Raw genomic sequence first — 9,867 nt, 5'->3', positions numbered from 1 at the left:
ACACCAATACCAATGCCATACATGTACATGGTTGGGGCGGAATTTCAACCGCTGGGCGAACACTAGTATTTTAAATTTTACGACGTGCTTGGCCGTAATTCTCTTCGAGTTTGTAGTATGCGTCTTGATGTTTTTACACAAATGGAGTGATCACCAGTATTTCGCGGCCTTCTAACGGCAAATCTATATATTATTCTAAATCTTCTTCTTTTCTTTCTTCTTTATTGGCGCTGTAACCGCCTAGCGATCAGCACGCCAGTCATTTCTCTTCTGTGCTAACTGACGCCAATTGGAAATGCCAAGTGAAGCCAAGACCTTCTCCACCTGGTCTTTCCAACGCAGAGGAGGCCTTCCTCTTCCTCTGTTACCAGCATCGCGGCCCGCGTAAAATATTTTCAGAGCAGGAGCGTTTTTGTCCATTCGAACGACATGGCCAAGCCAGCGGAGCCGCTGAATTTTAATTCGCTGCACTATGTCTATATCGTTGTAAAGCTCATACAGCTCATCTTTAAATCGTCTGCGATATTCGCCATCACCAACGCGTGAAGATCCGTACATCCTTCCCAGAATCTTTGTCTCGAAAACTCCTAGAGCCGCCTCATCAGATGCTTTTATGTCCATGCCTCGGCGCCATACACCAGCACAGACATGATGAGTGACTTATAGAGTGTGATCTTTGTACGACGAGAGAGGACTTTATTTCTTATTTGCCTACTCAGCCCAAAGTAGCACTTGTTGGCAAAAGTGATTCGCCGTTGGATTTCAAGGCTCAGACGCGTATGCTCTGACTGTTTGTGTGATGACAGGAGATACTTCGTTTTGTCCTTGTTCACCACCAGACCCATTCGCTTTGCTTCTCTATCCATTCCCGTGAAGGCAGAACAGACGTAGCCCTTGTTTTTACCGATGATATCGATGTCGTCGGCATACGCCAGCAATTGTACGCTCTTATAAAGTATTGTGCCTGAGCGGTTCAGTTCTGCGGCTCTTATTATCTTCTCCAACATAAGATTAAAGAAATCACACGAAAGGGAGTCCCCTTGTCTGAAACCTCGTTTGGTATCAAACGGCTCGGAGAGGTCCTTCCCTATTCTGACGGAGCTGGTGGTATTGCTCAACGTCATTTTACACAGCCGTATTAGTTTCGCGGGGATACCAAATTCAGACATCGCGGCATAAAGGCAACTTCTCTTCGTGCTGTCGAAAGCGGCTTTGAAATCGACAAATAGATGGTGTGTGTCGATCCTATTCTCGCGGGTCTTTTCCAAGATTTGGCGTATTATGAATACCTGATCTATGGTGGATTTTCCAGACCTAAAGCCACACTGATAAGGTCCAATCACTTCGTTGACTGTGGGCTTCAGTCTTTCGCACAATAAACTCGATAAGACCTTATAACCTATGCTTAGAAGGCTGATTCCGCGGTAGTTGGCGCGTATGGCGGGGTCGCCTTTCTTGTGGATTGGGCAGAGCACACTTAAATTCCAGTCGTCGGGCATGCGTTCATCTGACCATATTCTGCATGCATTCACCTCATCAGCTCTCATCAGCTCCTCGCCGCCGTACTTGAATAGCTCGGCTGGCAGGCCGTCAGCTCCAGCAGCTTTGTTGTTTTTCAGCCGCGTAATCGCTATTCGTACGTCGTCATAGTAATTCGGTGGGACAGCTACTCCATCATCATCGACTGGGGACTCGGGTTCGTCTTCCTCACTACTTTCAGCGCTGCTACCATTCAGTAGGTTATAAAAGTGTTCCCTCCACAATTTAAGTATATTCTGGACATCGGTCACTAGGTCGCCATTGTTGTTCTTACAGGAGTTCGCCCCGGTCTTGAAACCTTCCGTAAGTCGCCTAACCCTCTGGTAGAATTTTCGGGCGTTCTTCCTGTCGGCCAGCATCTCAAGCTCTTCGCACTCACGTATTTCGGCCTCTCTCTTCTTATTGCGGCAAATACGTCTCGCTTCCTTCTTCAGTTCCCTATAACGGTCCCACATGGCTCGCGTTGCGCTCGATCGCAGCGTGGCCCTATAGAAGGCGTCTTTTTTCTCTGTGGCTTCTTGACATTCCTCATCGTACCAGTTCTTCTTTCGGACTCGCTGAAATCCAACTACTTCTTCGGCGGCGGTACTTAATGATCCGGAAATGTGGTTCCACTGCTTGCGTATGTCGAATTGTTGAAGAGTGCTCTCAGAGAGCAGGTGTGTGAGTCGAGTGGCGAATAAATTGGCCGTCTGTTGTGATTGCAGCTTTTCGACGTTAAGCTTTCCTTGCATTGTTGGGCGCACATTTTTTGCTGCACAGAGGCGGGTGCGTATCTTGGCTACAACAAGATAGTGGTCCGAGTCGATGTTTGGCCCTCGGAGTGTACGTACGTCCAAAACGCTTGAAGCATGCCTTCCGTCTATCACAACATGATCGATTTGGTTTCTCGTTTTTCGATCTGGAGACAGCCATGTAGCTTGGTGGATGTTCTTATGCTGGAACCTAGTACTACATATTACCATATTTCGGGCCCCGGCGAAGTCGATCAGCCTCAGTCCGTTATCGGACGTTTCGTCGTGGAGGCTGAATTTTCCGACAGTGGCGCCAAAGATCCCTTCCTTGCCCACCTTGGCATTAAAATCGCCAAGCACGATTTTGACATCGTGTCGGGGGCAGCGCTCATATGTACGTTCCAAGCGCTCATAGAAGAGATCCTTGGACGCCTCATCCTTCTCTTCCGTCGGGGCATGGGCGCAGATGAGCGAGATGTTGAAGAATCTAGCTTTGATGCGGATTGTGGCTAGACGTTCGTCCACCGGGGTGAACGCCAGTACTCGGCGACGGAGTCTCCCTCCTACCACGAATCCAACACCGGATTTGCGATCCTTTACATGGCAAGTGTAGTAGACGTCGCAAAGCTTCACGCTTACTTTACCTTGCCCCGTCCATCGCATTTCTTGGATGGCGGTGATGTCAGCCTTTGTCTTCCCGAGGACATCAACCAGCCGGGCAGAGGCACCTTCCCCATTAAGGGTCCGGATATTCCAGGTGCATACCCTTAAATCATAGTCCTTTATACGTTTGCCGTGGTCGTCATCAGAAAAAGGGGGTCTCATCCGAGGCTGTTTGGTTCTTTTCATTGGGCGGGGTTTTAACGTGGCGGGACCCAAACCCAGCGCACGCGAAGTTTTACGCCTTCTCACTTTAGCTCGCTCCCAAACGGGTGTTTGGTTGCTACCCAGAGGATACGTGGATATAAATATCCGGACATTGTGAGCTGCGATTTGAACCGTACGTACAAGAATCGCTTCTGGCCACTCCCAGGTGAATGGCAGTCAAAAGTTTTCCACTTCTGCGCACGGAACCGTCCTCCCAGTATTCTAAAACTAGCGATCTACAATCGTACAGTGACAAATAATACATCAAATTAAAGTGCTCGATCTGAAACTTTTCAGATTTAAGATTTATTGAACCGCTTCCGAAATATTTGCGTCCAAATATTTTAAAATCTTAACATTGGGCAAAGCATTGCTAAGTTCATTTCGATAGGCAGCGTCTCAGCGGGCCAAAAGCGAATGAAAAATTGTTCCATTTACTCGCTTTCGTCCCTGTTTTTGTTTCATATCGAGCAAAGCATTGCTACGTTCGTGCGAATTTAGGAAGCGATACAGCGGAAGATCTGCAAAACAAAAATGTTGCTTTTGGCTCTGTAAATATACATATCTATGTACATTAGACTGCATCACTCCCCATACAAAAAAAAATCGGTACTATTTTTCCATTGGAATTATAAAATCTATTATATTCTACGACGTCCACGAAAATATTTGGGAAAAATATTAAGAATTAAGTGAGCTGGACCGATTTGAAAATACCTCCAAAAATCGAGTTTTTTATGAATAAAAATAGTTTCTTAAAGATTTTTTTTGAAAAAATCCCCTCAAATGATAAAACGGTTTAAGCTTAAAATATTTGCATAAAAATATTTAAAAAAAAAATAAAAAAAAATCTGAACGGAATCGTAATAATGAGATTTTTGATGCTGTTTTTTAACTTTTTTTAAAGATTGGTATAGGAAAAACTTGAATAACTGAACCTAAACTCTTCCGATTTAGACTTAAGAGGTGTCATTGGAAAGATGTTTTTTCACCCTTTTTATTTCTTTGCTAATAAACTCATTCAAAGGATGGAAGAGGAAGGTAGGATGAACGAGCGTCATTCAAAGTTGAATTAAGATGTGTTGGTATTCGAAAAAACAAATTGGGACACGAATGACGTTTTTTTGGCCAGAAATAAAAACAGTGTGAAAATACCTTTCTACTGAGATCCCATAAGTCTAAATCAGAACATTTTTGGCCCAGTTATTCAAGTTTTTCGTAAACCAATCTTTGAAAAAGGTAAAAAAAAACAGCATCAAAAATCTCTTTCTTACGATTCCGTTGAAAAGATTTTTAAATATTTTTATGGAGATTTTTTTAGCTTAATCTAATTTGTGATCTGAGGGGACTTTTTTCAAAAAGTTCTTTATGAAACTATTTTTATTCATAAAAAACTTCATTTTTGGAGATATTTTTAAATCGGTCCAGCTCGCTTAAATCTTAATATTTTTCCGGAATATTTTGGTGGAGGTCTTAAAATATTGTATTTTACAATACAATATTTTAAGACCTCCACCAAAATATTCCGGAAAAACAATAAGATTTACGTGAGCTGGACCGACTTAAAAATACCTCCAAAAATTTTGTTTTTTATGAACAAAAATAGTTTCTTAAAGAATTTTATGAAAAAAATCCCCTAAAATGACAAAACGGTTTAAGCTTAAAAAAATTGCATAAAAAATATTTAAAAAAATTTAAAAAAAGTTTTCATAAAAAATACGAATATCTTAATGTAAATACGGTGCATGAGGACATAAGAGGGCTAGGCACCAGTTACTCAGCACGGTTAATGAACTATCCAAATCGACTACACTCTAAAACATCTGTTTAAAAAAGGGACTATAATTGGAGTATACTTTTGTTTATTTTTAAAATTTATTGGTAAATTTACACGATGAATATGTATTTTTCTCGTTTACACATTTTCGTGTGTAAAAATCCTTTTTGTTAGCGGCTTTACACAACTCTACGGGTTAAATCAAACAGCAGATATGTATTTGGTAGCTTGTACATTAGGGTGGTCCAAAAATGCATGTGAAAAATTAAAGTCGGAATTTTTATGCTCTCACCCCCTATGGTTGTTCTATACCGAAAAATATGCCCTTATTTTTTTACTTTGAAATCAAAAATATTTAGAGGTCGCTCAAAGTTTTCCATGTATTTTATATGGGGGAAAAACAGCTTTTCGTAGAAATAGTATGGAATAGTTAAAAATCAATATTTTTCTACTCTGTTTATCTGCAGGAGATTCCCAATAATAATACCCAATTGTTTGTTTAACCATTTTTGGATTGCAACTATAATTTAAAGGTCCAGCAAAAGCCCACAAAAACTCCGAAAATGCAATGGGGTGACCAATAAAAAATCGTTAGTATTAAAAAGTTGTTAAATAAACATGCGTATTATTATTGAAAGTCTCCTGAAGAGAACCAGAGTTTTCCGATCGAAAAATATTGACTTTCAAAAATTCTATACCATTTCTACGAAAAAATTTATTTTTCCCATATAAAAATACATGGAAAACTTTGAGCGCTTTGAGCGACCTCTAAATATATTTTGATTTTAAAATAAAAAAAAAACAGGGGTTTTTTTTTCGTTATAGAACAATCGTAGGGGGTGAGAGCATTAAATTTCCGACTTTACTTTTTTTTTGGACCACCCTGGTGTACACCTTTCTAATGCTTGTATTGTCTGTACTTGTAGATGGGGGTACATTTTCTGGCTGAGGTGTTGGGAGTGGATGTGAAAAATCCTCAGCGACACTTTTGGAATCATACCACGAATTACTAGACTCGGAAAAGCGAATATCTATTATGGATTCTAGCTTAATCTCGATAACTTTCTGTCTTGGCGTGTCCGTATCCAGTAGGAAGATTAAGTTATTGAAATGAGTATATTTGGATTTCTTGTTTTCCTCGATGTAATAGGATTCACCGGAGCTGTACACTGGCACCTTCTTTACCTCTTTGAGAAATTGATCACGTATACTTCGCCATCGAGTTTTAGCTACTGTTTCTGAAAAAAAAAAAATTCAAAGTTATTTAGGGACGCTTTAAGATTGAAATCCATTTCGTTATTTTGCTTACAAAGTATGTTGTGAAACATGATTTAATCTTAAGAATTCAGAAATATAGAGAATAAAGATTTGAATCTTGTGAGCTAGATTAGGATTTACAACTTTTTTCCATAGACTTTTTTGAGTTTCTAATCTAACGGCCGCTGTGGTGCAGAGGTAAGCAGTGCGCGCTTCCACTCCGCAACGCCTGGGTTCAAACCCTGGTCAAAGTAACATCGCAAAAAATATAGAAAAAAGGTTTTTTCTTAACAGCGGTCGTCCCTCGGCAGGCAATGGCAAACCTCCGAGTGTATTTCTGCCATAAAAACAGCTTCTCATAAAAATACAATCGCCGTTCGGAGTCCGCTCTGTGTGACAACATCAAGGCGCACACCACAAATCGGAGGAGAAGCTCGGCCAAACACTAACATACATATGTGTAAGCGCCAGTCTATTATTATTATTATTAATCCAACTGACATAATTGGGTCGCACGCACCGCGACTCAAATCAATTTGGACTTTGCCTTGTTATAAAACATACTTTATGGAAATGAAGATGGAACAATTTTAATGCATTATCGAACTTTATCGCTGCTCTAATAATTCAATGTACATACATACATACATATAACGTAATTTAAAATTTCACAATCATAAGATTTAATAAAGTAAACCCATGAACAAACTCACTGTCTTGCATTTACATTCTAAGTTTTAGAAACTCCAGGGCATGCGCATTGGAAATCTTTGGGAAAGTGAGTGGGCATTTCTATTAATATTTGACTTATTAACCGACTTCCAAAAAAGGAGGAGGTTATCAGTTCGTCGGAATATNTTTTTTTTTTTTTTTTTTTTTTTATGTATGTTACCGCATAACTTTGGACCACGTCAGCCGATTTCGATAATTCTATAATGCATCGGAAAGGTAGTGTCTCAGAGGTGGTCCCATACTAATCTGGTTAAGATCCGATCAGCGGATCATGAGATATATATATATATATATTTTTTTTTTATATGGGAGTTGAAGTCGGTTTTTTTTTGCTAAAAATTAATTGTTTTCAGATTAAAATATGCCGTGAAAACCGACAAAAATATCGAAATCAAATTCAAAGCTATGTTATAAAATGACGGCTTTGAAAAAGATTAGCTTATGTTTGACATATTTTGAAACAGGGATGTATGCAGGTGGTTGTGCAAAGTTAGTTTAAACAAACTGCAAAATAACCCAGCCAGTGGAGATACGTAAATTTTGCCAACAGTGCGTGCGACGTTCGAAAAATATCATGTTATTTGAAAGCAATAATTTTATTTTATTTTTTGAAGCTAAACATTTGAAAGCATGTGTACCTACGTTGTCGGCAGTGCCGGCGCGTGCAAGGTTGGATTACCGTCGGGCGCTTCTTTAATTTTTTCCGGGCTACGGAAAAACATCTGTGAAGTGCAGTAGGAAAGCGTATAGAATGAAAAATTCAAACGGAAAAATTTCCGAAAAGCAACCAAAACATTTTTCGGTACTATTACGTACATACGTTTCTCCTGCACACTTAATTTATTTTATAGAACAGTCCTTTATTTTATAGGACAGTCCTTTATTGTTATCTCCTGTTCTTTATATATATTTTTTTTTCAAAATAAAGGACGCCTTTTTTCTTTTATTTCTTAAACTGTCCTTTAAATGGCATGCGGATAAATTAGTTTTTCCAGGCTTCAAATTAAAATTAGTAATTTTGGCAAAAGTTTCCACTGTTTCACTATGGGTTTTACCGTTATGTCGATCTTTTTCTTTATCTTTCATACGATTATTAAAAAAAACTGCATTCTAACTTTTTTAATTAAACTACGAGTTAAAACGAGACCCCTTTACACTGCCTTAGTTGTCAGGGTCTAAAATATTTTTTCCACAAAAAGTTTGGGGGAATCATATGCCAATAAATAAAGAACTCATATTTTTTAAATCATCTACTCATTCAGCCGTAATTATTTTTGGCCAGAAGAACAGGGATTTAAATCATAGCCCCAGTAAAAAATTTTGTGGTAAATCATCAGATATTAAATCACAACTTTTAATAAGTGTTTATTATGATTATTAATGTATACTTATATACTACATACACTTATATTTACATATGTACATACATATATGCACGCCAGAGAAGCCAACTCGTGGTGAATTCCCTGATTTGCGAGGAATTTCAGTTTGCGCGGGGAAGAGGGGATGAACAGTTTTTTGTGAAGAATTAGGTGTAAAATAATTTTTTTTTTTTGCTTTACTAATTTCTTAATGATTTAAACAAAATTAAGTTGAAATTTTCACCCGTCACCGTGGATTGAGCCGTAGGCAGTTTTGTAGCTCGTTCAATTTTAGTATAATAAAGTCTCAAATGCCTAAAAATTACCGTTGATTTTTTAGAACTTTCTTTGTCGCATTTGCTTTCATATATCGAATAAACACAATTAATTTTATTCTAAAACAAAAATTTGTATGTACTTGAAACTTGTCCTTCTTTATACTAGAAAAGAGTGGGCTGCAAAACTGCTTACTCAAAAATTTTCTAGAAAATCTAAATCTCAAACTAAGTGGCAAAAAAAATAATTGTGAAAACTTGTTAAAATTTGGTCATACAGTTCTGTATGTAAATATTATATGTATATTCGGGGAATTTCATTGTCGAAATCGGGGAATTCTTAAACATGATTTGGCTACCCCAATGAACGTATGGATGTATATACCGCTATGAAATCAAAATCTCTCATGCACATATGTACATACGTACATTTAAAACTTGCATAAACCCAGCGAAAAATTGTGCGCTGTAGTATCACCGGACGTAATAAACCTACGCCAAGAAAACTAAGAAAAATTCACCACATCGGCAAAGAAGTGTACAAAAGGAGGCTAAACACGCTTCATTGTTTCTGGTTCATGCATATCTATATATATAAAATTAAGTGGCAAAACTTCCTGTTCGCATACTCCTCCTAGACGGCTTGCCCGATATCAAAGAAATTTTCAGGGGTGATTGGGTTCTGTGTGGAGGGTGCACATAAGAAATTGCATGTGTGTATCTTTGCACGTTTTGCAAAAACAAAAAAAAAAAAATTAATTCTGTTNTGATTCACATCGAATGTCAATAAGGAGAAGAAATCAAAGCGAAGAGCAACGCGCTCAAGTGAATGCCCGAGGTAGAGCGGTGTACCCGAAAAAGGCACGACAAATTCGATAAGGCCAAACTAAAACGACATCTTTTATTTAGCATCGAATCATCTGATTCGTATGGAGTTTTTCTTTACTTTAAACACACACAAAACATTGTAAATATGCCAAGTTTGGTAGTATACTTAAAAAATGGCTACAGAAAGTTTGTCCCGCTTCTGTAAAATTTGTAAAAATGAACCTATAAACATTTCACTCTAAGCAACCGATATGTATTTATTTATGAGTTTGGGGACTAACAGCCCGATTCTGTAAAAACTGACAGCGTTGCTTGTCAGTGCTGCCATGTCAGAGACGTTGTCAGTTGAAAGCTCCCCTGCTATTCTAGTTCGATGACTGAAAAGCTGAAAGCTCTTTAAACTCACCACGCAATGAAAGGCAAAACAGCTGACTGGTGAGTTAAGTCAAACAGATGGCAACTGAGAAGAAGTACGTTTATTTACATATTTTATGTAA

Source organism: Rhagoletis zephyria, unplaced genomic scaffold (genome assembly GCF_001687245.7).
Source record: "Rhagoletis zephyria isolate East Lansing unplaced genomic scaffold, Rhagoletis_zephyria_1.1 Rzeph_scaffold_00813, whole genome shotgun sequence".
Classification (NCBI taxonomy): domain Eukaryota; kingdom Metazoa; phylum Arthropoda; class Insecta; order Diptera; family Tephritidae; genus Rhagoletis; species Rhagoletis zephyria.
This window is presented reverse-complemented; position numbering follows the sequence as displayed.